The sequence below is a fragment of the Pseudopipra pipra genome, chromosome 9, assembly GCF_036250125.1.
Source record: "Pseudopipra pipra isolate bDixPip1 chromosome 9, bDixPip1.hap1, whole genome shotgun sequence".
In the NCBI taxonomy this organism is placed as follows: Eukaryota; Metazoa; Chordata; class Aves; order Passeriformes; family Pipridae; genus Pseudopipra; species Pseudopipra pipra.
The window spans coordinates 20,117,025-20,144,041 of record NC_087557.1 but is presented as its reverse complement, the minus strand read 5'-3'; the positions used below and the strand labels follow the sequence as shown (position 1 = coordinate 20,144,041).

Genomic DNA, 27,017 nt, shown 5'->3' with positions numbered 1-27,017 from the left:
AATATCTAGTTTATCAAAAAATATCCACGCTAAAAAGTAATACTAATTGGTTCAGGCAGCTTTATGTGCTTTGATTTTCTTCTGTTAATTTTTTACTCTGTAAACATTAGTTTGGACTGTTAGTGTCAGGATTACTCTTCTTTCTGGAAGATTTATATCGTGTTTCTATTTTTTCCAGTATTCTGATCTCTTGCCATTTCTCCATGAATTTTTAGAAATAATTATTCATGTTCTGGAGGGCTAGTTAGATAATTCAGCATGACTTTTGGTACAATTAAGGACAGTAGGTTGTGGATAATAATTTTAAGCTTGATCAAAAGCCCATGGAAGCCAAGTCTTCTTAAGGCTTAAACCACTGTATTAATTTTACGGAGATCTGCCTCACTTTCTTTGCCGCTGATTTTTTGTCTCATCTTTCACATTGGGAGAGATCATAGGTTAAAATAATGTAAATCAGCACAGGTCCATTGAAACCTATTGTCCAATGAAGCCTTTTGAGGAACCAACCCCTCAGGTTTAGGTGCCTTCCTTTCCCCATATATGCTGTTGGGGTAAGAACTACTTTCCTCACAGGAGTGTTTAAGGCTTAATTTTTTATAGCATATAAAGTGCTCAGAGATGTTCAGATGAGGGATGTTGTGAAAATGCAAAGTAGTATTATTGTTGATAAATTATTTAAAATATTGTGGTCCATTGAGAAAATACTAGTTTGTAGGCAGTGAAGTGGTTAATACGATTGCATCTCTTACAGGTTTCACCAGATACACTCACTCACTTACAATGGATAATTGTTAGCTCTTGTTGTGCAGATGCTGTTGCAGATGGAGCCCTGTACCTGCATGCATAGCAAATGAATTAGACTGGCAATCCCCTTTATAAAGCATAAATATGTAATTTGTTCAGCTGTTGTAATTAAATATGTATGTGTGAAACAGCCACCATTCAGGTCATTAATGATGCGCCATGCCAAATTAGAGCTTACAGACAGTAATGTACATTGTTGTGCAATGAGGGAATTGCAAATAACATAGCTAAGCCTTTCCTAGTAAAGTGATGGATTCAGTGGCTTTAAAAGGAATATTTATATTTCCAGCATTTTGATTGCTTCAGTCTATATTTACATTGATGCTCAATGAAAAAGATACAATTGGATGAAATTTTTTCTGTATTTGTTTTATACTCTTTGAACATGATAGAATACCCATTAGGTGCGTGTCACACAACATTTATTGGGTATAACATTTTATACCCGTTGGTAATAGGCTGAATATGTTGCTATGATCATCCTTAAATATATAGTCAATTAAGACCTGGTAAGTACCTTTTCTTCAGAATAATGTAGACAAACACTGTACCAAAGCACTTGGACAATTTTAATGCTTTCCGTGTATCTGCTTTTTAATCTTTGGACTTCAAAGACATGATGGGTAAAGGAATCCTCACTGTGGTAAACAACGTATATATTTCCACAGAAATCTGCCTGATAGAATAATTGTTGTAATGAATTAAGCTTGCCAGTGTAGTGGGGTTATTTAAATGCAGGATGACTTAAACATCAGACTTGCTTTCTTCTGTCCACATTGTTTCTTTCTTTATACTTACCAGAAAAAGGTAATTTGGCTTCAAAAAAGCCCTCCTTGAGTCTTCTGGAAAGAACAAAAACTTAACAGGCGGCTGTTATTGCACAGCAGAATGAAAAATCATAACTCGCTACACCTTAAACACATTTGAAATGATCCTTCCTAAGCGTGTTTTCTTCTGTGTTTAAAATAGATGGAGGTTTAGCATACGTTTTGTTTTGACGGTGGGTTCTGAGTGTACGAGAGCTAATCGTCTTGACCTTTCAGACAAACAGGGCAGCAGGAGGAAGCATCTCAGAGTTAATTCTGTCTTGTTCGCAGTGGGAACAGAACATTCCTCTGTGATCCTCTTTCACATGATTCACTTGGGCCTCCTGGAAGCCTGTCCTGATACTATTAGTGCTGGGCTTCTTAGGTCTAAAGGAGATCGACGGCACTGACATCACCTGCTGCTCCTGGGCTGCTGTCAGGTTGGACAGCAAAGGTGTTAAGGCTTGTATTAAATAAGAAAATTTCATGAGAAATTTTCTGTATAACTCTAAATTTCACATAACTGAATTTTCTCTGTTAACTGCCTCATATTTAACAAGAAAATGGAGTAGGAAATGGGATTAGTTGATAATTTGTGAGGGATTGCAGTGAATTTGCAAGTTTTTAAACCTAGACTAAGACAGTAATAAGGAGTAAAGGTTTTTGTCTAGCCTAGAGCTATTGCAAAGTATGCAACTTGCTACAAAACAGCTGCTTTAGTAGATACCTTCTGAAAAAAGTCAAATGTTTCAGGGGTTTAAATGCATATATTAAAGGCAACACCAGAATAATTATTTGTATAATTCTCTTCACATTTTAGTTAAATTAAAATATGAAGGCTTGCTTGCTTTTTTTTATTAATTTCTTCATCTCTTCCTTCCTTACTAACTCCTCGCACTTTATTTCTTAGAGACATTTTCCTAAAATACAGTTTTTCCCGTTTGTTCATAGGAAAGTCCCCCTGATTTATGGCACGAACGAGTCAGATGTGCAGGGTCTTGGCATGTTCCTTTACTGCATTTTAACACTGCAATTACTGGTGTACTGGGAAGCCATTTCAAGGATGACCGCAATGACAACAGCTCTGATCACAGCCAGGCCTCCCGCAGAGCTCCCCTAGTTTATATTTTTTTCCCTCCTTTCCTTACCTTTTCGGAGTGATTTTATGAATACTGAAGCAGCTGATTCATGAGTTGAATTACTTGGATTTTGCACCCCTTAGTTAGTGAAGACTCTAAATAATGTTTGGGTTGGAGAGTGGGAGAGGAGAGAGAAAATTTATTTTTGTGTCACTTAAACAAGCATTGCATCCCCAACTACCACTGTATCTTTCAAAATCTATTACTTCTTGCTGCTGAAAGTGGCTGCTTTCCTGCTGTCTGTCCCCAGCACGGGCGAGCAGTTGACCATGCACAGGAGTGTCTGCCTGTGAGCTTTTGTGTGCACGCTCGAGTCCGAGAGAACAACTCGACTTTGAAAACAGGCCGGGCAAAAAGTTCCTGAACTACCTGACAGTGTTATGGACGTTACCTTAACGAAGGGTTAATGCTTTGAGGCTGTGCAGAGGCCATGTTCCCCCCACGCCAGGGACCCTCATGCCAGGCCCTCAGTGCGGACGAGGTAGAACTGGTGCATTTAATAAATTAACCATTTCCCAGGAAGGGTGGCAGGGGTGGCGGACAGCCAGGTACTCCGCGATAAGCGCCCGCGGGCTGGGCTGAGGCGAGCAGCTCGATCGCTGGCAGTCACTGCTTTGGCCAGTGCTGCAGTAAACACTTTCCCTTGGATGTTGGTGTTCTGTTGTGTCTGGCAGCCACAGAGGGCTGCTTGAACTTTAGCCAGAGGCAAATATTTATACATCAGAGCATGCAGTGTTCAATGGGTCCGGCCTGCGAGTGCAAGGCACATGGCGGGCGATCCTCTTAATTGCGCCCATGATGCGGCGAAGCGGGACCATCTTGGGGGTCGCGGCGGGTTTGGCGGCGGCACGAGCTTTGGAAACCTGTGAAAACATTGCCTTCCCTGAGCTTGGCGGAGGGGCTGTCCTGACGGGAGCCGTGTGTGCCTTCAATTCCTGTTGGAAAGTTTACAGTTAATATTTTCCCTGGAACGCTGTCAAGCTTTTGACAGTGCCTGAGTGTATGCTGAGCTGTGAAATTGAGACGCGGAGCAAGTTGTGAGAAATCTGTTTCTACTCAAATCTGTAAAGGTTTATAAAAACTTCAGCGGAGGGGGAAGGAGGGGGAAAAACGGGGGGGACAAAAAGAAGCCCTGGGGCTGGGGCTGGGCTGGGCTGGGCTGGGCTGGGCTCGCTCGCCGGGCGCGCGGCAGGGCCGCCATTTTAAGGATGCAGCGAGGGGCGAAGCTCTCGCTCCTTACATGGCGGCTGCTCGGCTGCGGGGCCGGCCAATGGGGCGGGCGGTGCCAAGTCACGTGAGGTGCCACGACGGCACCGACAGCCATTTCCTCGTTTCTGGAAAACTTCGGTGCCTCCGCCGAGCGCTTCGCCGTGTTTTCGGTGCCAAACGCTCTCTGCCGCATGTGTGCCTCGCAGGCTGGCATTTGTCCATAAAGTTATTTTAGTAGGTAAAAAGTCTCGGAGCGCTGGAGCTCTGTGCGTTCTGTATGTAAAATGGATTTCCCTTGCTGGCCCCGGGCCAGGAGCGCGGAGCACGCGCTGGGCGAGGGGAGCGCGTCTCTGCAGAGGAACTGGTGGACTGACACACTCTAATTTTTTGGCTCCTGACCAGACAAGCTAGATGGATGCCAAAATTCAACAAAATAACACATTATTGTGTAATAGGAACAGCACTCAAAGTGAGCAAGAGCTCACAGGAACTGAATACCAGCACTTTTTCCCCCTTTCTTTCTTTTTTTTTCCTTTCCTTTCTTTCCCCGTTGTACTGCAGAAGCTCAGAACTGGCACTTTTAATATACGACTTCAATGGAACAAGGAATAAATATAACCACAATGTAAAGAATGAGGAATAATGTACAATCGGGAAGACGAAGGGGAGGAGAGAGCGAGGGAGGGAGCGGGAGAGCGAGACGGAGGGAGTTAAAATTACTTTTGTGAGACTTCCTTCAAACATGCTCCATAGTGCTCAGGGCTGGTTTAACCCTGTCTTCCCTGCAGCAGATCCCCAACATGCCTCATGCATCCCTCTTTCTCCTTCAGTTCCAATCCCCTCAATAAACAAATGCACACATGTTAAGGGCAGCACCCAGCACTGCATGCCATTGAACCAGGGCTGTCAGAGGGTTTGGAATCAGTGCAAAAAAAGTCTTCCTAGAAAAAAACTTTTTTTTTTCTGATTTACCATCTCTGAAAGAAGGAGAACATGCATGAAATACTGTTTTTCCTACTCAAATAACCAGCATTACCTGGGTTTGTCATTACTGTTCTCATGCTGTGGTAGCACCTCCTAGCACCAACCCAACTTCACGGTAATGAAGTAATTAAGCTTCCCTGAGAAGCTGTGGCATTCCATACGTTCATCTGCAAAATGCAGGTGTCTCTGGGGCTGCACATGGCAACTCTTGGAAAGTGCAAAGCAACACAATAGGAAGTGAAAACTAACACAGCCTATGGAAACTGCGAGGGGTTGTTGGGTCAGCAGCATGTAATTACAAGAGCTGGAAGATGGCCAGAGTGAGGATGGCCATCGTGTCGGGGAAAGCCATGTGCCCACACAGATTGGGAACTTTTTGGTTTCAGAGCAGTCTGTTAACATAGAATTCATGGAATCCTAGAATGGTTTGAATTGGAAGGGACCTTAAGGATCATCTAGTTCCAACCCCCTGCCATGGGTAGGGATGCCACTCACTAGACTAGGTTTCCTGGTCCTGCTGGTGAGGAGACCAGGGAGGAAGAGCATTCCTGGAGGGACTGTGGAGGATGGGAGGGCAGAGTGTGCTCCCAAGGCTTGGCTCCCAATCCCAGCCAGGCAGTGATGGACGAACTTGCAAAGAGTGGGAAACAACCTTCCTCAGCCCTGAGACTGCATCATCCCAGAGCACAAAATAATGGCCATAACCTTTTCTACCCTCATTTTTTTCCTACCCTCTACATCTCATGGAGATTTTCCCCCAAATGCATCAAAATCCATTGGAGCATAGGCCGATTACTGTCCTCTTAGTGCTCCTGTTGGATTTATCCTTCTTATCAACCCTGTATATTCCTAAAACAGATACTGTGGTAGATTATCACTAAGATCTAAACCAGAGAGTTTGCTGGGATTGCATCTTGAAATCTGTCTAAAGAGGGCAAATACACAGTTCTCGTGCTGTATCTCAGGTTTGATCTGCCAAAGAGGAATAAAGAGCCTGTGTCTCCTTGTTACTTTATTAAAAAAGCCTACCATAAGGATTTGAGGAATTTTGAGTACTATGGTTGCTAGATTTTAACATGAGGGATGCAAGTAACCACCAAAGGTGCTGTTTTGGGTTGAATCCCAATTGTGCTGTGCACCACTCCTTCCTATTGTCCCTGCTCTGAATTGCTTCCGGGCAAGAATAAACCAAGGTAAACAAGCTGGTTTGGTGTGTTTGTGGCCTTGGGGAAAACAAACCATATTAATGATATGTTATATTATTTAATTAGATTTTTTTAATGCCTTATCAAGTACAGAATAGAAAATGCAAAATAAATAGTAAATAAAAAATAATGATATGGGAGTTGGAGTCATCCTGGTGTGCAATAACATTAAGTGTGGCTGTAATTATGGTTTGGACTTTCCATGGTAAAAGCAAATTTTTTTTGCCTCATAACCGGTTTTATATCCTTCTGGAACAAAGTAAAAAAGTCTTCTGGCAGTTTTTTAATTGAGGTTTTGTAGCTTTGATGATCCGATGCTATAAAGAAGTCAACCCTTCTGCCAGTTTTTTAAGGCCAGATAAGGGTTTGCCATCATGTTCAAGGCGTTTTTCTCTGGCTACATGTATCCACATGCTCCTTTCTCTTTCCTCTTTGTCTCTGGGACAGGGAATAGGAGACCTTCAGAGCAAATATAGGATTCAGGGACGTAAAATAAGTTGTTCTGCCCTTTGTATATTTGAATTTTTTCTCTCTGTAGAGCTTGCTGAATATACCTGTGGTATTATAAAAGTGAACCGAAGTGCTAATAGGACATTTCTGGGGATGGGTTTATGCAGATGAGAGTTATGATGGAACCACAAATACCAGCAGCACTTCAGAGGCTCTGCTGCTGCCCCACCATTGGCTTTTCAGAGCAAACCCTTTCCCCAGCTGGCAGGGAAATACCTGGGGCTCTGCTCTGAAGCTGAGGCTTCACAGCCAGGAGCGTGTTAGAAGTTAATACAAATTACATGAGCTTTACACCCAGAGCCCTGACTTGCCTTGGGTTACCATTTTGGCACAAAGGGTTCAGGGAACATCCAGCTCTGCAATGGATCCGCTCTGTCCGGTGTCCAGCTTTGCAGCACATCCGTCTCATGGTATGCTCCAGGAAAGAATTGGCTTTTGGTGCCTTAAAGAAATAAGAAAGCTATTAGAAACACCCAAACAAACAAACTCCCAAACCAGCAAAAAAGCAATAAATAAGGGGTAAAAACCTTATAGGGGAACACAGGGCTGTTGGTGGTTTGCCCTGTCTCTGAGTAACATCAGGCAATAATGTGGCACAGTTAAAGCTGTTACACAGTGTGGATGTCATGGGACTGTCATTGAACCAGTGTAAACCCATTGTCTTCAGAGCTTAGTTTTCATGGATGTGATGGGGAAATCTTGTATTACTTCTCTCCTGTTTGTTTTTTTTTCAATGTGTTAATATGTTCACTTAAATAAAAAACACTTTAAGAATTGAGGAAAAAAAATAGCCCAGGTGCAGTAACAATAGCTGATCCCAAACAAACAGCAATTCACTCTTGCCACTCTGCAAAGATAAAGCATGTCATGTACATTAGCAAAAGATAACTGACATTAACACAGTAGGCAAGGTGATTACGTACCACACTATTGACTCTGCGCACTCATTACTGCTATTTGGTGGGTTGCTTAAGTGGGTACCTGAAGGTTAAGTAATAACTGTAGCAGGAATGAGAGGGAAGCAGAAAGAAAGAGAGAAAGGGAAAAGAAGAGAGAAAACATTGACACAAGGTTAAAATGGAGGAAAGTGGATAAGTGGGGGTGTGGATGTCTGAGGAGAAAGGTGAGGTGGCTGCGCCTTGGTAAGTGATATTTAAAGGCTGGTGTGGTTGAATAAATAATGCACCCAGTTGTGGTTTCTTTGATATTTTTATGTTTGTAAAATAACAGAAGGAAAACACAACTTTGGGGTAAACCCGTGATTCTGAAAAAGCCAAAAGAGAATCACAATCTAGATTTTCCAAGAGGTGTTCTCCCTCCTCAGCTTTCAACAAAATCCAAGAGAGTGCAAGGTCGGGATATAGAGGTTTTTTTGAAAACCAACCGCCTTTTAACTCATCTACATTTTTTTTCTGCGAGCCTTTGAAAATGCTTTGTTTATTTTCATACTCAGAGTGTGCACGGCCAGAGAATTCCTGAGTCTTCCTTGCACGGCTCGGCTCCAGCACTGTGATGGGAGTCGATGGCACGGCTCTCACAGCCCACAGTTAAGGGCACTCGCAGGGCTTAGTTAAGCCATTGACAGCAACTCTTTGGGGTGTTGAGATCTTCCTGTCCATGTGGCCTGTGTAACATTCTGTGGGCATTGCTGCTCATGGTGAAATACTAACTGTGTTCTGGAATCAATGATTAATGCCAGCTTTTCCTATGGAATGCATTTCTGACATTATAATATCATGCTGCAGAATCAAGTTTAATTTCAAACTGTATTAACCTATTTACAAAACATATCAAGGGGACATTTTTCAAGGGAATAGTTCTCTTCTTTATATAGATAGAGAAATAAAATACTTCTTTTAATATTGCATTCTCCAGGCACTAGGACTAACTATTTCCCTGGAATTAATATCTAAAAGGGAGTCATTGCAAATTTTATATTGACATGCAGAACGCAACATTATGGCTTTTTAGGGTGGATATGCACAAAATACGTATGTGCATTCCAAACTAGCTAATAGCTTTGCAACTGGTGAACATAAATTTTAATATCTATACTTCCCAGCTTGTAGTGGTGTTGTCTGAAGTCTGGGATGACTGATGTTAATCTCCAACTTGTTTGTAGCTTTCCAGAAAATGAACTCAAAGTAGAATAAAATGTGGTGTAATTCCCATTCATATTTAAATTTATTATAAAAAGTGCAATGTGAGATCTGTCCTATGTGCTCCTGCTTAACCAAACTTTAAAATGTAGCTGTATTCTTGCATTGCAAAAGGAGGAATATGCACATATGTTAGCTGTTAAATGGGTTGCTGTTCTTAGGGCTTGCACTTAGATGCCTCCCCTATCATAAATTCATCCTCCTGTGCCCTGAAGTTTGGAGCTTTCAAACATTAAGCAAAACAAAGGAAAGGTGGAGGTGATGGTGCCATCTTGATTTCTTTTTGGGGAGCAGCATTTGGAGAATGGTATCTTATTAAGACACATAGGAGAATTCTAGAATTTCATTTTTACTATTTCAGTTAGACTGAAATTACACAAGCCTTGTAGCTGAGAATTTTATAGGTAATTCCTTTGAAGACAGAGGATGAAAGCCTGACTTCTCCAAAGGAAAGAGGAATTTCTACTGTTGATCTTGAGCTGGCTCCGAGTTGCTTCCTTGGTCTGTCCGTGGAGTAAGTCGTTATGCAGTAAGTGCAGTGCTGCCTGGTGTATCCAAATCCATGGCTTTTGTTAGGCTAAGGCACGTTTCATGGCAACATAATGATTTGGAGCCAAATTTCAGAGATGCTGAACCCCCCTCCTTTCCCCCCGCCACTTGCATTCAGGTCAGTGAAGCCGAGAGTCGAACCCTTCCATACAAGCTGCGTATCAGATGGGAATGAGGCAACGGCTTGGGACGTGCAGGAGTTTATTGGGTGTCTCTCTTGTGCTGTAGTTTTAGCCATGAGCGCTGGATTTGTTTGAGAGCAAACAGAGACGCACTAATTGATGAGAGTGTTATGCAAATAAAAAAGAGAAATGGGATGGGTAAAATAAAGGAACTGTAAAACACTTTATTATGCCTGGAAAGCCAAGCTAATCCCAGAGGAATTCTGCTAGGATAAAATGTTAGCTGCTTGGACATTTTAAGCCTTTGAGAGTTGTCTTGGAATTTTCTTTTTCATTTACTTTTGTTACTTTCTTAGATCAGTCTACAGAAACGCGGCTTACATTTTTCTCCCTCCCTCCTTTGCTTCCCCCCTTGGCTGGAGGTAACTCAGCCCACGCTTGGCTTGCAGGGGAAATGAAATGGTTAAGCAAGTTGAACCTCAGGTGCTTTGTTCTTGCGCTGGATGCCTGCTGCTGGGAGGCAGGCAGGAACTCCTCACGGACCGCAGGGCTCCTGCTGAGAGCGGAGACTTTGCTTACCCTACAAGACCACAAAACGAGCGGCTGCTGGAGTAACCTGAGTGCACTGCAGAGCCTGAAGTGGGGCAGAAAGTGGGTCCATTAGCTCAACTCCTTTTTAGACCTTTTCTCTTGCTGTTTCTCCCACCTTTCATGGACTTTCTCCTTCTTTCACCTCAGATGGGTAGGCAGGCAGGCTGCTTTAATGAAAGCAATACTGTGTCAAGAGGGATTGCTGGCAGAACCCTTCCCAGCCAGTCTGACCTAGCACCTCAGCAATGTTCTTGGCTTTGGCCAGCAACAGCTTGAAAACCCAGGTCTGTTTCTGAATCCAGATGGTGGTGCGTTGCCATATGTCAACAACACATGTCATCCTGATTAAAATTTTAACCACATCCATTCTGCCATCCCCATAAACCATCCTCGACCCACTGTGTGGCAAAGGCTCCTTCCACGCTGATCCCGTTCCTCCAGCAGGAACGTGCTGTTGGCATCAGTGCAGGCAAAGCCATTGCTTCTGCAGTGGTATCTGCCTTCCCATCCAGCTCTGTGCCTGCAAGCTCCACCTGTGAGGGCGCGTTGTCCTTATCAGCACTGCTGGAACAAGGTCTTTGCTTCAACTGACTCTGGAGTCAGGCTTTAAGTGTTGAAACAGAAAAGGGAAAAAAAAATCCCCACCAACCCTAACTTATTTAATCACTTGTTAGGGCCTGTTGAGTTGTCTGTTAGGAAGTGGCCTGCCCAGCCTTGGAAAGAGAGATAATGTATTCCTGTTGAAACACAACCTTGTCAGGTTGCCACTGAAAGGCGTTTTGAAGTTGCTGATATGTAGAAGACCAACCTGGGCTGTTCTGTAACTGGGGTGAATGCAGCTCCCTTTACCTTGGTTTCTCAGATCTGAGGTGCAGCCCATTCCCTACATCATGAACATGAATCCCAGCACTTCCTGGAGCAGGGAAGCGTCCTTCAAGGGGTTTGCACAGAAAAGCTCTTGTGCTTTTTTTTCCCTTTGTTCTAAGAGACAGTATCAGTGGGCAGCAGGGACAGGGCATGCTATGTGCTGCTAAATTCAGACCTGGGATCTCACTCCAATCAGTCCTTTGGAAACTGGGATAACTTGTGATGTGGAAGTGGTTTCCCCAGCTGTGCCTCTCAGTTCTTTCATATCTCAGCTTTGTTTCTGCAACAGCTTCCCCTCTGCCTATAGGTAATGCTCACAAAACATTTATCCCTTTGGCTAATTTCATTCCAGTATGACAGACAGATAAAAGCTTTCAAAGACACCAAGTTTCTACTTTTGTTTGTTTGTTTGTTTAAAATGGTGGCTGAGCAGGGAAGAGACACCCCCACCCATATTCTTCCAGGAGGAACGTCTGCAGGGTGAGCCTCACCTTTGTCTGTCCGGCACATCCATCGACAGACACAGAGCTTGGAAGCAGCCACACACAAGCTGCCTCTTGCTCTTCCAGATGTGAGGGCCAGAGGTCGGGAAGGGAGGAATTGCAGGGAAGGGGAAGATGAATCATAAAGGAGTTGGGGGAGAAGCGCAGGATGTTGTCCTGGAAGGAATGAAGACATGCGATGCGAATCCTCAGGAAACAAGGCTTTGTTTTCTCTGATGGTTGTGGAACAGTTCATCTTTCTGAGGAGAAGAGAGGTGACAGAGGAGAGGAAAGAAGCTGAAATGTCTTCTGGCTATTAAATATTTTGGTTTATATATGTGTATTTTCCCCCAACTCTCTGTAGTATGGTGAATCTTACAACCACTTTTTTGAGCTCTGTTCTGGTTAGGGCATAGAATTGTAGTATTAAAATGTCTGATCCGGAGCTTGTGGAAATTGGGAAAACTGGTGGTAGACATCAGTTGCTGTATCTGAACTTGTTTATGGCCTGGGAGAGTTGTTTTAAAAACTATGTTGCTCCAGTCCCCAAGGGGAATGTGGGATATTCCCCTTCTAAACATAGATAGAGCTTGTGTGAGTAATCTCCTAAATCACTGCAAATTAATAGTGCATTATGAATCTTGTAAGAATTAACCTTCTCATTTCATTTGGAGGAAAAAAGATGTTTTGGAAGCCAAGGATGCTGAAGTGCTGACCTACTCTAAGGTTTGGGACCATGTGCAGCAGTCACTTCCAAGCTTGGGTCTCTCCATCACAGAAACAGAAGTGGCATCCTTGCTCCAAAGAGGAGCCAAAGGCAGCACTTGGACTGGAGATAGGAGTTTGGACAAGAGCTTGTAGGGAATGAACCGTGCCCTACCTGCTATTGCCAGTTTGTGTTTCTAGAGCAGGAACCTCCAATGCTGTCTTCATTTTCACATTATGAGTCATAGAGATATAAAATACAGAACTGACGAGCTATCTGAAAGAAAAAACCCAAACATAGAGAACTTCTCTAGTATATTGTGCACGACTGCCTGCACAAGGAAAGGGATGTATTTGGATCTCATTTTTCTGGGCAGTCACATTTTTTCAAGACAATGCCAAGAGTATTCTTTCAGTTCTCTTTCAGTGACCGAGTGCCGGTGGGTAGAGTGCCAGTGGAGAAAGATGCTATTTATGCAGCAGAGCTCGTTGCCGTTTTTTATTTAGTATATATTTGTACCAGCTATTGAGTTAGATTCCTGGCTAGCGTAACACAACACAGCTCCGTTGGCTCCTGTGATTTCCATAGTTCAGAGTCTGGCATATGTTTTCCTTTCAATGTATATTGACTGCCCGGCCTGTTAAAACTCTCCTGCTAAACCTACGCTGTTGTGTAATACACTGTTGACTTTTTGCAGGGCTGCTATGAATAGCGCCGGAGGAAATGAAGTAGCTGTGAGGATGACTTTTCTTACACTATATAAAGTCTGCTCTAGGTTGATACAAAATGTAAATGGCAAAGTTAGATGTGGAGCCTACGTCTAGTGGAGAAATCATAGAAATGTTTGGGTTGGAAGAGACCTTAAAGCCCATCTTGTTCCACCCCCCTGCTTTAGGCAGGGACACCTTTCACTAGACCAGGTTGCTTCAAGCCCCGTCCAACCTGGCCTTGGACACTTCCAGGGATGGGGCAGCCACATCTTCTCTGGGCAACCTGTGCCAGGGCCTCACCACCCTCTGAGAAATCAGCTTTGATGAAGTCCAGCCTCAGTTTTGCCTCTGACCTGCTCAGGGATTTGGGGACCTGCCTGTGTTTCAGTTTCCTCTTCCATGAAATGGCATTAATGTGTGAGGATTAATTAGTCAGTGGATGGCAAACCCTGGATTTTGTAAATGCTGGTGTAACTGCTTCAAAAACTTCCTTTTCTGGGTTAAAAGGAAACAAGCCTAAGGATTATCAAAGTCTTAAGCAATATTGTTGGATATTTTTTCAGTGACGCAAATACAGATCTCATTTTTAAAAAGATCAGAATGGACGTTGATGGTAAATAAAATCGCCAGCCAATAACTTGCAGCGATTAAAACAAATTTGATTAAGCATTAACTGTAGAGAAACCTTCTCAGAGACAAGTCAAGACTGTAACCCTTGGCTTATGGCTCTCAGTCTGAGTTTCAAATATATGCATGTATTCACCATCCACCGAATACATGCTGCTGGGGTGGATCCCTTTGGGGCACAGGGTTTGGGTGCTCTGCAGTCACAGTGAGGAAAGATGGGATCTTATTCCTTGTGTCCCAGACCAGGACACTTAGATATATGCTGGGATTGTTCAGCCTGGAGAAAAGGAGGCTCAAGGGGGATCTTCTTGCTCTACAACTCCCTGAAAGGAGGGTGGAGCCAGGGGAAGGTCAGGCTCTGCTCCCAGGGAACAAGTGACAGGACAAGAGGAAACTGCCCCAGGTCATGGCAGGGGAGGTTTAGATTGGAAATTAGAGGAAATTTCTTCACATAAAGAGTTGTTGGGCATTAGAACAGGCTGCCAAGGGCAGTAGTGGAGTCACCAACCTTGGAAGGATTTAAAATGTGTAATGTAGCACCTGGGGACATGGGTTAGTGGTGGCCTTGGCAATATTTGGTTAATGGTTGAACTCAGTGATCTTAGAGGGCTTTTCCAACCTTAGCTTGAAGGAAAAGCCATCCCACTCTCCAGCCTCATTTGTTGCATGTATAGAGCAATAAGTGAAAAACCACGGTATTTGTACCCCCTGTTTGCACTGGACTGTTGCATTTGTAGCCCTGATATCGAGCTTTGGGAGCCCACCCCTGAAATTCCTGCCTTTTTGCAGGCTTTGGGCTCATTTCTTCTTGTTTTCTCAATAATTATATTTGTGGTTTCATTCTTACCAGACTGTTTTCTTTAATTTATTGAGATTTATCCTCCAGGTTTGAAAGGGAAATCCTTTGGTTTTGTCAGTTAGGTGTTTAGTCACAACAAGTCACATGTGAGTGTTTTTCATCAGTGGAGAGAGGCGGATGCAGCTGGAGAAGGCAACTCCAATGTGTTGGGGAGAGAAAGGCTGCTGGGCTGCTCTCTCTGCACTAGTGTCCTGGGAAAGCTCGGGGAATTCACTTTGATGTAGATAGAGCTGGGTCAGGGACATCAGCAAAGGCTGTAGAGGAGTCAGAACTGTTGTACTTATCATACCTGCAGTTTATGAAATGAAGGAGTTAAGTTTCCCAACCTGACACAAGGGTAGCACCCTGTTATTTGCTTAACAAAGATTTTTGTGTCTGCGTCTCTCTAACCCAGTGTGTTTTAAATTCACTGCAAATAATTCTTTCAGCTGTTTCCTAGACATCCTGTCACGCAAATGGATAAAACAATATAGCCAGCTCAGTGGAAAAAACAATAAATTATACAATAAAAACGTATACAGTGTACTCTTTGTGTTAGGGCCTGACTTGGCCTGTGTTACTCCAGGTTTACACCATCAAAACTTGACTTCCATGGTCAAATAGTGGAAGGAGACAGTGGCACATCAGGCTGGTAGCACTGGGATTATGCCAAAGTTTTAAAAATTATTAGGAAGAAAATAGCCGTGAAATCCTGCATATGAAGTTCATTACTTTCTGGTAATGGTGACTTTGGTAGGATTAACATTTAGGAAAATATTTCTTCTTAGAACATTTTCATATGCATATTTAAAAACTGGAAATCCACTGTTTGCACAGGAATGCCATTAGCATCATAAATCAAACTGCACTGTTAAAGAATGTACTAAAAAAAATGAGGAATTAAGAGAAATGGTCTATTTTTTAATCAATAAGCCAGGGTAAAATATATATATTTAATATAAATTACTACTTCTGGAAGCTGTAAACAGCACGTACCTCCATACTAGCGATGGATTTGGATGCTCTCATTTTCTCTCCGGAGGTACTTGCCTCTCTCCCCTGGTTGCATTTGATATTGAGACTCCTAAAAGCAGGCACCAGGCCAGGCACCCAATGGAGCTCCAAGAAGATGATAATTAAGTAAGATCAAATCCTGACAATTTTTTACGGAGAGCGAAACTCAAATGTACAAATTACCTGGGAATGCTGGAAGTTGATGGTTTCCCCATGGGACAAGGCTCATGGAGCAGGGAGGTGAACATGGGGACTGTATCAGGTTAACATCTGGCAGATCGTGATTTACAGAACCCAAGAACGGGGCACGCAACACGGTGCTTTCAAAGATCTTTGTCCCTGTTCCAGTTTAATTTCCTCCCAGCCCCTCATATACAGACGGAGCCCCTTTCCCATCTGATCTCTATATAAAGAAAGGTGAATGATGTGTGTGAGGAAGCCGAGGAGGATGCCGCAGGGCCAGCCCAGCAGCCCTAAGTAGGTGTTGCAGCGTGCCCCTGAGGCATTTCTCCAGGCTGTTCCAGGGACCTTCTGGGAGCTGGTGGGAGAAGTGACTTTCCAGGCTGAGCTGGGACTCAGTCTGTGCAGAAACAACCCACAAGATACTGGGCTGTGCTAATTACGGAGGTGAATATGGGTTGTGCAAACTCTCCAACAGGCTCAGGTCTCCAAATATCCAAATTTGTTCCATAGGAACCATGGAGCAGCCACTGAGCATTCGGTGTCAATCTGCTTGTGTTTAAGCTCGAGGAGTGGGGGATTGGTGGCCAGGCGCCAGACCTGGGCTGCCAGAAGAGCTCAGAAGTTTCCTGATCCCGCTCCCCACCTCCCATCTCTGAAGGGAGCTGCCGCCTCTTTCCCATGACAGCTTTGTCACCCGTCCAAAACGCAGGCATTTGTCAGGATGTTCTCTCCTTTCCTGTGATGGAAGAGACTCTGTTTCTGCCTTGTGGCGGGGAAGAACTTGGGCTTTTGTGGTCTTCCCATGCATAGACTCATTATTTTAGGGAATAGGCAGCAGCACCACCGTGCTCAGGACCAGAGTGGCAGATTCCCGGATGGAATCAGACCCTTCCACACATACGCATGTGCAAGGCCATTTCTGCAGGAGTGCCTTCTATTCCCAGCCAGTTGGCTCCCCAAGAACCGATGCATTTGCAAATATCCACTTAATCACTTTTTGCCCCAACACAGGACAATGTTCAGTGTGTTCTCAAAGGCAGCATTTAATCCCCAACCCCCGAGTGCACTTTTACTCCACTCCACACTTGCCATTTTAACATTAACCCACACAGATTCTCACAGGATGAACCATTGCTTTTACTATGTAAAAGTAGACACGTAAAGCTGCATTAAGATAAACACAAAATAGAAAGAAAGGAAAGTGTTTAATTTGCAGCCTAAAGATCCTAGAAATTTGTTTAAGGATAATCTCAGTGCATGAGTGGGTATCCCTTGCTTACACTGGGACCAAATAACAGCCCAAGTGCACTGTGCACAGTCAGGCCCTCATTTACCAAATTATATCATTCTCACTAATGTTCCCTGGGTCAGTGGGTGAGGCAGCTGTGGGTTAGGACACTACAAATCTGACAAGAATTAATGCATTAGTAATTCTTTTTAAGCCCGTAATGTATCCAGAGCTTCCAGGGGAGGTATTTTCAGATAAGAAATGTAGAAGTCAGTTGTTATATTAAGCTGCCTCTCATTAATGGGAGCCTTTCCTACCATCATTTCCGATTGCATTAGTGGCAAATTCTGCTCTTTCAAAGATTAATGGTCTGAGTGCAATCTATAGTGGAAATATGGCCCTGTAGTGCAGGCAGTGGCTGAGGACACCAGTGAGTTGGCTTTAGATCGTGCCTTGGCCACAGACATCCTGGGCATGTTGCTCAGGGAGGATCTTGGTACTTGGACCTTTGTTATGGGTCACAGATGTGTGCAGGTGGGCTCTGGGTGCTTGGGAAGCCCCTCTCATACTGACTGGAGCCGAGAGTCTGATACCAAACATTCATGCCTCAGTTTCCCTCCCTGCAAACCTGTAGTAAATTATAACAGCAGCCTTCTGCAAAAGGATCTTGAGTAGTTATACATTAATTTCTGAGGTGAGTTGTCCAGGTTTGATACTGATTATACTTGTAAGAGTGATTCACTAGCACAGGTTGGCCAGAGAAGCTATGGCTGCCCCATTCCTGGAAATGTTCAAGGCCAGGTTGGTTGGGGCTTGGAGCAACCTGGTCTAGTGGAAGGTATCCCTGTCCATGGCAGGGCATTGGAATGAGATGAGCTTCAAGGTCCCTTTCAGCCCAAACCATTCTGGGATTCTGATTCTGCTTCTCTGAGCTAACTGGTGTCCCAGGACTTACAGATCCATATGTTCTGGGGAAGAATGAGCACATGACTGTAGCTGGGACACTCCTTCAAGATTTTAAATTGTTTGCTGGCTGCAGAGATATTCATGATTCAAAACAATGTGCTTCAGTTAACTGATGAATATTGTCTCCCAAAAAGCCATTGAATACCAAGTATACTTTTCAAACAGGATATGGGAAACTATCTGTATGCAGGCAGTCCTGCAAATTTGTTGTAAACAAATTTATTCTCCTATAGCACACCTACACCGTAAGTCAAGGCACTGTCATGTGCAAGGTGTCTAGGCAAAGATGCATTTGCCAGCTCTTGTTCCAGCCTGCAGAAGGGCTCTTTAGGTGTTCCCAGATGGTACTCTCATGAATCCCTCTTCAATTAAGTGAAATTTTTGCGGCACTGACTTGTTAATACGTCTTGTTTAGCTGTCCTTTTTATTCAGAGTTGCTATCTGCTTTTGGAGGTTCCCTCTTTTATCCCCCATCCGTTGCAACATTGTTTTCTTAATATGTTAAGTAATAAAAAACCTTTTCAACACCCCAAACCCCCAAATCATTACGCTGAGAACTGTCATTAGAAATGTATATGTAGCAGAGCAGAGGAAGTGGCAGTGGGAAAATGCGGCAACACCACACGTTTCTCATTGTGTTTTAAGTACAATCTGCCCCATCATCTTCTTATAGATGCAGTGTTTTTATAACACTGAATTTTCTGAAGTTACTGCCTTTGTTGGTGCCCTTGCAGCACAGGTAAATGCAGGGATGGGGCTGCAGCCAATGCTTGGGCTCCTCTGCAAGGTCTCTGAAGGAGCCTTCACGTTTGGCAAAGTTAATTTTGCCTGGTTGTCATCCCCTTTACCCCATAGCACTGGTGTAAGAGGGCAGCAACCTGACTGAAAAAGGACTTCGTAACTCCAGTTGCATAATATGTGGAGGAGCAAGCAGGGTTTGGTGGTAGGAGTGAGTTACAGGCACTGCTCTGGGGCTACAGTCGTGTTCTCTCCTTATTGTCTGAGTTGGACCACCATGCTCCTCCTGGTCTCTTCCTTCACCTTTGCTTTCCTCCTAATAAATTTAATTAATGTTCAGCTACTGTGTGCTCTGCCAGGCTCCGTGGAGCAGAACCTCCTCCCAATTGGATGTGGCCTGGCAAGCACCGCTGTCCCGGGGAACTTTGGACTTGTGACATAACCAAACATAGGGCCAGCAATGGCCCAGCCACAGAGAACTTTGTGCAAGATGGAGATGAGTTTGTAACAAGGCTGCTCTGCGGTCTGCCAACGCTTCCCAAGGGCTGGTTTGGCAGCCTGGCCGTGCCAGGACCCTGGGACCTTCCCGCCGTGCCCACTGTCCCCCAGCCAGCGGAGGAGGTAGTGGCCGTATGCCACGCAGGGATTCCCTTTCCTCAGGGCTGCCAGGTTAGAGCAGCTTAGTTCCACTGAAGCAGAAAGTAGCAGCGCTACAGCGAAGAACTGGGGCCTTTCAGTGTGTAAATAACTAATGCCGCATGTGGGTTTGATTTTCAGCACAGAGGTTTGGCACGGGGTGTTTTTTTATTCACTCCTCCAGACCTAGGGCTGATCTGCTGCCACAGAGAAGCTCACCCAGGTCCGAGGCTGCCCTTCCATCAGCGAGACAAAATATTTTCACGCTTTTATCTGTGCAAATTAAATGAGTTAATATGGGATTAAAAAAAGTGTTTGTTTATATTGTTGTCCTCCTCTAGGGTAACCATCTACAAATTGATCTAAAAAGATTGTATTTGCTTCAGGGAAAAAAAAGAAAATTGTATTAAGCTGCAATCGCACTAATTATTGACCGGGGGGAGCTGAGCTCTGGGTATCACGGAGATTATAATAATTATATGGAGCTGAGTTTTAAAAGCAGTGTCCTACATGGCTCTGAGCATTGAATTAAACTGGAAGTTTTCTAACAGACTTCACAGTTGCCAGTAGTAAGGTCTGGGTGAAGAACAAACAATAAACTACACAATAATCAAAGATAAAAAAGATAAATCCAAAGGAGAAGGAGAATAAGCATGATCTTTCAAATTAGCATTTAAACTGAACCATGGCTGCAGCAGAAACTTTAGTTCAAGTAAGAACATTCTGCATGACTTCTAAATTTGTCATTTTGCGTACAGCATTTGTGTACTGGCAAAAGGCTTAGTGTTAAAGGCATTTCTGTCAAAACAACCCGTTGCTTTGGGGGACCTAGTATGAACTTTATTGGCAAAAACATTTTTTATTTGTATAAGGTACAGTTACAGTAGAGGAGTTTGCCAGCAGAGCCGTACGAGGAATTTCTTTGCCAGGCTGACCTAGCCCATAGACTCGTTCAAAGTAATCGGTTGTACGTCGGCTTTGCTTTGCTCTTATTAACAGCAGAGCTCCTTGTGCTCACAGGGAGCGCAGGGTTTGCACTAATTATTGTACTTTAACTGTGGAAAGGCAGCAATGCCAAGGGGTTCAGTCAGTGTCCTGCACTCCAGCTCTGCCAGAGCCCCGCTGGTGGAGGCAGCCAAAGGCTCCTGCCCTCCATGCCAGTGCACTATCGGCTGTGCGGTGCCTGATCGATGATGGGCTGGGGCTCTGCCACTGGTACCAGTCCCACAAAAACACAGCAGCCTGGGCTGGTGATGGGATCAGAACAGCAAGAACACACAGTGGCAAAACTGGAAAGAAGCAAGATTTTTAATAGAAAAGGAAAAAAAGAGTAGTTTAAGGTACTGGTGATTGTTTAAAAATGTAGGTAGGACAAGGATCATGCATAGAGGCATTGCTTTCCCTAAACTGACTGTATAATGGGAAAAATGAGACAATCTTCCAGGGACACAAACTCAATTAAAATAGATCTTTATATATCTCACTCCAGTCACTAAAACGTAGCCAGCTATCGCACTTTTTAATGCAGAACAGTGTCACACATCCGCCGCATTCAAACATGCACGCAATGTTTTCACCGATATGGTTAAGTAACCCAATACTTTGTATAGCTGAAAGATCAGTCGAACAAAGTATCCATCTAATTAAATCTAATCAGTCAGTGCACAAGCTTACATTGTGGTCATCGCCTTGGTATGTACGGGAGGGTTTGAAGCAGTGAAGCGAGGGGCATGGGATTGAATAAGTGTTGGATGATGAAAGGCAAGGGTTAAAAACTTTCAAACTACAGTGTTAACATTTCTTCCCTGTCATCAGCTATCTGATATTTTGGTATTTCGGGGGGGGGGGGAGGGGGGGTGTGGAGAGAAAAGAAAAGAAGAAAAGAAAGAACAAATGAAGTATGCTTGGCATCTCCATCCTGGGTAGAGTTCTCTGGAAGCTGCAGAGCTCTGAGTTAGTTTATATACAAAATTAGTTGCATCCTTTCGTTTGCAGTCAAGGCTTCCCTGCAGAGTAGTGCTGTAGTGCTGTTTTAATGATGGAAGGTAACACTCTTCTAACTTTTCAGACTTCTAGTGACAGACTCTGGATGTCTCAAGCAGGAAGGTGGTCAGTCCTTTGCAAGACAGTTTTATGGAAAAAAAGGTTAAAGTTTGGTGTAGGAGCTGCAGCACACGTAGCTGTGTCTGATATGAATAATAACTACTGCTCCCTTCATCCCTGTGATCCAGATAAGCCCTCCTCACCACAGAATAGCATCAGGCCCTTACTCATAATCTTCCTAAATGTCTTTTGGTTTTTGTGGCTGTTCCTAAAACCTCACCCAGAGCTTCAGCAGAATGAGGACAGGCCAAGCCAAGGGCAACTTTCCACTCTTATGCAAGTGGGCAAAACGGCGCTTTGGGGCAGACTTCGGCCATGAACTTGTTGCTCATATGAACTCTGACCATGTGGCCAAAACAAACCTAAATAATGTTCCAGAGGTTGGAGCAGGTTCTCAGGGCAAATCGATGCGGGTCCTCAGAGATTAACAGCGTTCTGCTGGTGATTGATGCTATGGGGAGCCTTGGCCCCTCGTCACATTGCTGCTGAAATCCCAGGGAGACTCACCCCCATCGCCTCCCTGCAAATCTCCTTCATTAACTTCTTCCTTCTCGGCTCTGCGTTAAATGAGCCGGGGCAGCCTAATCTGGTGGTGTGGCCGAGGGCTGTGCTGGGGATGTTGCAAGGCTTCTTTTTGCTCCACGTCATAAGTGCTGTTTGCTGTTGTCCCTCTGTGGGTCATCCTGCTCCAGACAGGTAAACAAAAACATGGGACCGTTCCCCGTTCCATGGGTCCAAAAGGAATGGTGTGTGTTTAGTCCTGTCTTTATCATTCTACCTGTGCTGGAGATATTTTCCTTACTGCTGGGTAAGCCCAGATGTACACCATCTGCTTGTCTTATGATCTTTGACATGATTGAGAGGCCACCAAAAATACCCAGTGATTGCATACTTTTCGACTGACTGGTATAAAAGGAGAAGATGTTAATAATCAAGCGAATAATATTTGCTATTTTGGGGCCTCCTGAAATTCTTGGGAGATATATTTTGAAAGTAGAAGCTAAACACTCTGTGTGCATAAGCCTTTGCATATATCTCTTCCCTTAGCCATATGTTTGAATACACACAGTTTTAGATGAAATATAGCAGAGTCTATTTTAGGTGTGTTTGAAAAAGTCAATAGCCTTAGATTGGCTGCCACAGCCTGCTCTTGTCAGCCGTTTCACTTCTGACTTTCTGTGAAGTCACAGGGTCTCAAGACCAAATATCTGAAATACGCCTTATACCTCTTGGGTAAAAAGTAAAAATATCCTTCTCAGTACTTTTGAGCAAAATACTTCATCCATTACCCTTTGGAGAGATTTTGCCTCTGCAAGGCTGGAGTGCCTGTTGCCAGCATGGAGATCAATGGGAGCCCGAGTCCCTCAGCATCTTGCCAGAGCCCCGCTCCAGATGTCCGATAAAACTCCACGGGGCTCGTGCTTTGAAAAGAGCATGGGATCTGTGAATCGCTATTGCAGTAATAAAATTGCACCTATTCCAGATCTTGTCTTCTCTGTCCAATTAAAAGAGCATGTTTTCTGCTTAGGGTTTGTAAAAGTTGGCTGACCAGCTGGGTTTCATTCCTTTCTCCTTTTTTTTTTTCTTTTCCTTTTTCTTCATTTTTTTCCCACTTTTTTTAATATATAACATTCAAATCAATGTTCAGCGCCGTTCCTTTGATAGTTCATATGCTGGTTTATGAACATGGCAAAACCAAAAAAGGTCAGATAAAGGTTAAGAAAGACAGTTATCAGGCCTGTATAAGTGAGGTATTTTTAAGGCTCTGCTAATTGGCAGCGCAGTTAAAGCATCATTCATAAAATAGTGTGCATTAAAATGACCATATCCATTTTTAAGAGTATGGAGATTATTCCTTTGCCAAAAGGATTAACTCCACCTTCTCATCACTGCCTTTATACTGGGGTGTTTTTCCATGGGAGAGAATAATTTTGGGCATTTTGCCTACAGTATCCAGGCTTAGACCCCTCGCTATTTAACTGTTACAGCTGGCAAAATCTGGGACTGAAAATGTAGCCATATAACACGGCAACAGCCAGAACAATAAGACAGGCAAATCTTTTAAATCTGTATTTTATAAAACATCTGTTAAAGAATATTAAGTCAGAAGTTCTGTTCACATATTTGCTGTGTTTCACTTATTAAACTCAAACATTACAGCTTGCCTTATTTTTCTTAATAGAATTACTCGTTGGGCTTAGGGGAAAAATTGAAAAAAAATTATCTTGTTTTTTAGCCTTCTCTGAAGCCTCTGGAGTAACAACCCAGGCATTTTGGCCTGAAACCCTGGCAGATTTTACAAGGGCTGCTGGTTATATTCACCTGGTTTGGAGGGAAACGTAACAGATTTTTGTCCTGATGTGTTTGCCCGCATGCTGAAACGCTGCCATAACCCGTCCTCGTTTTGTGGCCAGCCCGCGCGGCAGCCGGCACTCATTTGTCTTTTGTCTTTCAACCATCTCTTATTCTGGGTCAGCAAATTCTGGTTTTCCTGAGAACTGGAGTGTCCAGATCAACATCTCAAACCCAAACTAAAACATCTGCCAGGTCTCATGTGCTGGCTCAACTGGCAGGAACTATAAAACCAAGTGAGGACAGGTCCAACTTAAACCAAATTTTCCAAAATGTTTACAGTGCAGGGGGTCAAACCACGAGAAGCACAGAGTCCAAAGTGGTTCTTCCAGGTACATTCCTTACCAACCACAACCAGTATGGGAAATACTGGTGATACCCACAGTGGTTGGGAACTGAAGGAGCCGCTTTGGGTCTCCAACTATGAGTCCCAGTGTAGCAGCAGAGTTAGAAAAGCCCCCACACCATCATTTGGTGTGTGAGGACATGCCCTCAGGCTGCACACTGGGAAACAGGGTGGCATTCATGGGACTCCAGGCTCATTCTCACTCCCTGTCCCAAATTGATGGATGCTGGGCTGACAGATACCATGAAAATTCATATGGTAGATAGATATGAAAATGGATTATTCGAAAAAGCCCATTGTTAACTTTTCTAGCACCAGTGTCTACTGATGACTGGAGTGGCAGGGCAAACAAATGCTTCAGATATTTAAGGTACAGATACATCTTGTGTCTTGCAACCTTTTCATGTAAGCTGGCAGCTTACAAATGTCTTATTGAACTGGATTATTTTAAATGAGCAGATACTCCTGGGGAACAATTTTCTTCATTTTATCAGTCTTGCAAAAAAAGGCTGTAGGCACATGTGGGTGCTGGTATAGACATATTTGAAGTATATATTTTATGTAGGAATTTGACCGTATATTGTACCACATGAAGAGTATATATGTTTTTTTTTTTTTACCTGGGCATACTGAAGGGAGAGTAACTGTTTTATTCTGAAGCATTTAAACTCAATAACTACATATATAGACTTTACTAGATGCTTTACTAATTTATTGTGGCAATGTGGTATTTAGACCACTGTTTAAGTGAAGTTTGCCAGTACAGTTAAAAGAAATTAGAGACACCATCATTGCTAAATCACTTTACCATTCAAAGATGAACTGTAAACATATGCATTCATTTAATTATAATAGTACCAATTATAAGAGAAATTGTAATGCCGAGAGTAGTAGCTTTTATGTGATCATAATAATGGCATATATTTATCTTGGTTTGGCAAGTTAGGTCTTTCTTTAATAGTTGGCTTTGCTTAAAGAGAATGTGGTTTGTTAAAACCCACACTAACCCCCACACCCTTCCATTTGTTATTGCCCAAATAATGAACAATAATCATGTGGTATAAATGATTAATGTATACATGGCTTAGCAAGTATCTTTGAGGTTTAGAAAGTGTTTTTATTTTCATTCTTGTGCCGGACCAAGCTATAGCCCAATTATATGTTACTCTTTGGTATTGGATAGAAAATCTTTTTGCTTTGGGAGAAGTGATAGGAACTTGAAGCCCGCCCGAGTCCACTCTCTTTGAAGTCGATCGCAATTCCAGCGCCAGCCTCCGGAGAAGCAAGCCCATTGTTTCTGGGGCAGTTTGCTTTGTGCTTGTTATCTGCTAAATCAGAATTTAATGTCACATGTAGGAGAGCCAAAGCCTCACATTCCATTCCTGAGCAATTAATGCAATCCACGCGAGGAAAACCCCACGGAGGTAGATGCAAGCAGTCTTCCAATTATTCTCTCCAGATAAAATAACCTCACTCGGCGATGCGTACAGCAGCGCCTTTTAACGTGCGTCTGCAACTCCCAGCCCGAAGTTTAGCAAGTTCTGTATCTCGCTTTTATTTACATCTGATTTCTTTGGAGCCTAATCAGTCCCAGAGATAAAAAAAACAAACAAACTCTTCTCTTTCAAGATTAATTTTTAAAGTGTCAGCCGTATGCGACTATTTTCAACAAGATTACCCCACGCAAATGAAGGGGGCTTTATCTTGGGCGCCGCAGCGAGCGGCACAATGTTGTCACCGTGCTGCAGACAATGCCACCCATTTATAAGAGGATTCAAAGAGTTAAAAAAAAGGCATTACTTGAAACTTGATATAAAACCTGTGGCCAAAGCAGGCTATGGGCTGGAGCACTTGATTATTCTTTTATCAATAAATAAGAGTGGCATACAGTTAATTTCAGCACTGTAATTGAGCGGTGCATTCTGGGAGGCTGCAAAGCACTGTAAGATGAGGAAATGTTTTAGAGACTAATCACGAGAAGAAAGGAGCCTTTCATAGCCCTTATGATGCTGTTGTCAGAGCTAAAGGCAGATAATGATTCAGTAATAATGGCACATTGTGAATATTTAAGCTGAAAAGATTGGGACAAAATGAGCAGACATTGTTGGTTTGCTAAACCGAACAGTTGGTCTTTGGGCTCCAAAACTATCTACAACTCAAATTTGGGGCTCTGAAGTTGTAAAATGAAAAAAAAAAAAAGATGTTTCCAGGACGCTGGCCTGGCACAGGAATTGTGCATGGAGCCTGCACGGGGCCTCTTCGCTTACTTTGGAAATCTGAAATTGATAGTCAAAGGGGTTTTTTCATGACTCTCTGAACTGACAAAGTACAATACACTGCAGACTGTGTAAATCTCTCTCCATTTAGGTGCCAGAAGAAATCACTTCAGAAGAAAATCAGTTTTAGTAATGACCTAAAATATTAAATATAGAATGGAGAGTGTCATATTGCAAATAAGTCGACTCATTTGCATTTTGTCTCCGGGGCATTAGTAGTGCTATAAAGAGACATGCATCTGAATTTATGTACATTGTCTTTTTTCCTCATTACTACATTCTGGATCTGTTAGTTGTCTTTCTTTAAACATCTGTTAAATGCAGTTTCATGAAGCTGTACGTTCCCATATGTTTGGGAACGGTATCAAAGCATGGAGCTTTTGGCCTCCTTTACAACCTTTTGTCTCAGAGAAAAAGGTGGATGAGCTCCGGGCCCGGATTCTGCCAAAGCCCAGGGCCAGGAGCACTGTTGCTTTCTGTAGGAGCCAGATAAGTTTTCTAAAAATGTAAAAACCAGCACTGATAGGGACAAAGAACATTTCAGCCTTGGACCGTGGTATTGATACTTTAAAAAATTTTTAGTTTTATTTTAAGAAAAGAATGCATAATTAAAAAGAAAACCTACCAAACCCCAAACTTTGGGGCTCTCAGGGCAACTTCTACTTTCCATAATTTTCTACACGTTAAATCTCGGAGAATTCAGAAAGTTTGACTGTGTGAGGACAGGCAGGAGAAACCTTCTCCTGCACTTTTACAGGCACAGTAAGCCCTAATTTATTATTATCTTTACAATTACATAAACTATTCCATCCCTAGTATGTCTTTTCCAGAAACACTTTTCATGTGTACTTTCACACAAAGAAGAAG

General features: G+C 43.3%; 1 protein-coding gene and 1 long non-coding RNA gene across 20 annotated transcripts in view; both read left to right on the top strand.

Moving 5' to 3' along the window:
• Window positions 1-27,017, top strand: part of NFIA (nuclear factor I A) — a 411,656-nt gene that overhangs the window by 225,905 nt on the left and 158,734 nt on the right. The window lies entirely within an intron of this gene.
• LOC135419033 (uncharacterized) lies at window positions 3,874-16,590 on the top strand. Its single transcript, XR_010432788.1, has 2 exons — window positions 3,874-8,283; window positions 8,357-16,590. It is a non-coding gene; the product is annotated as an uncharacterized LOC135419033 (long non-coding RNA).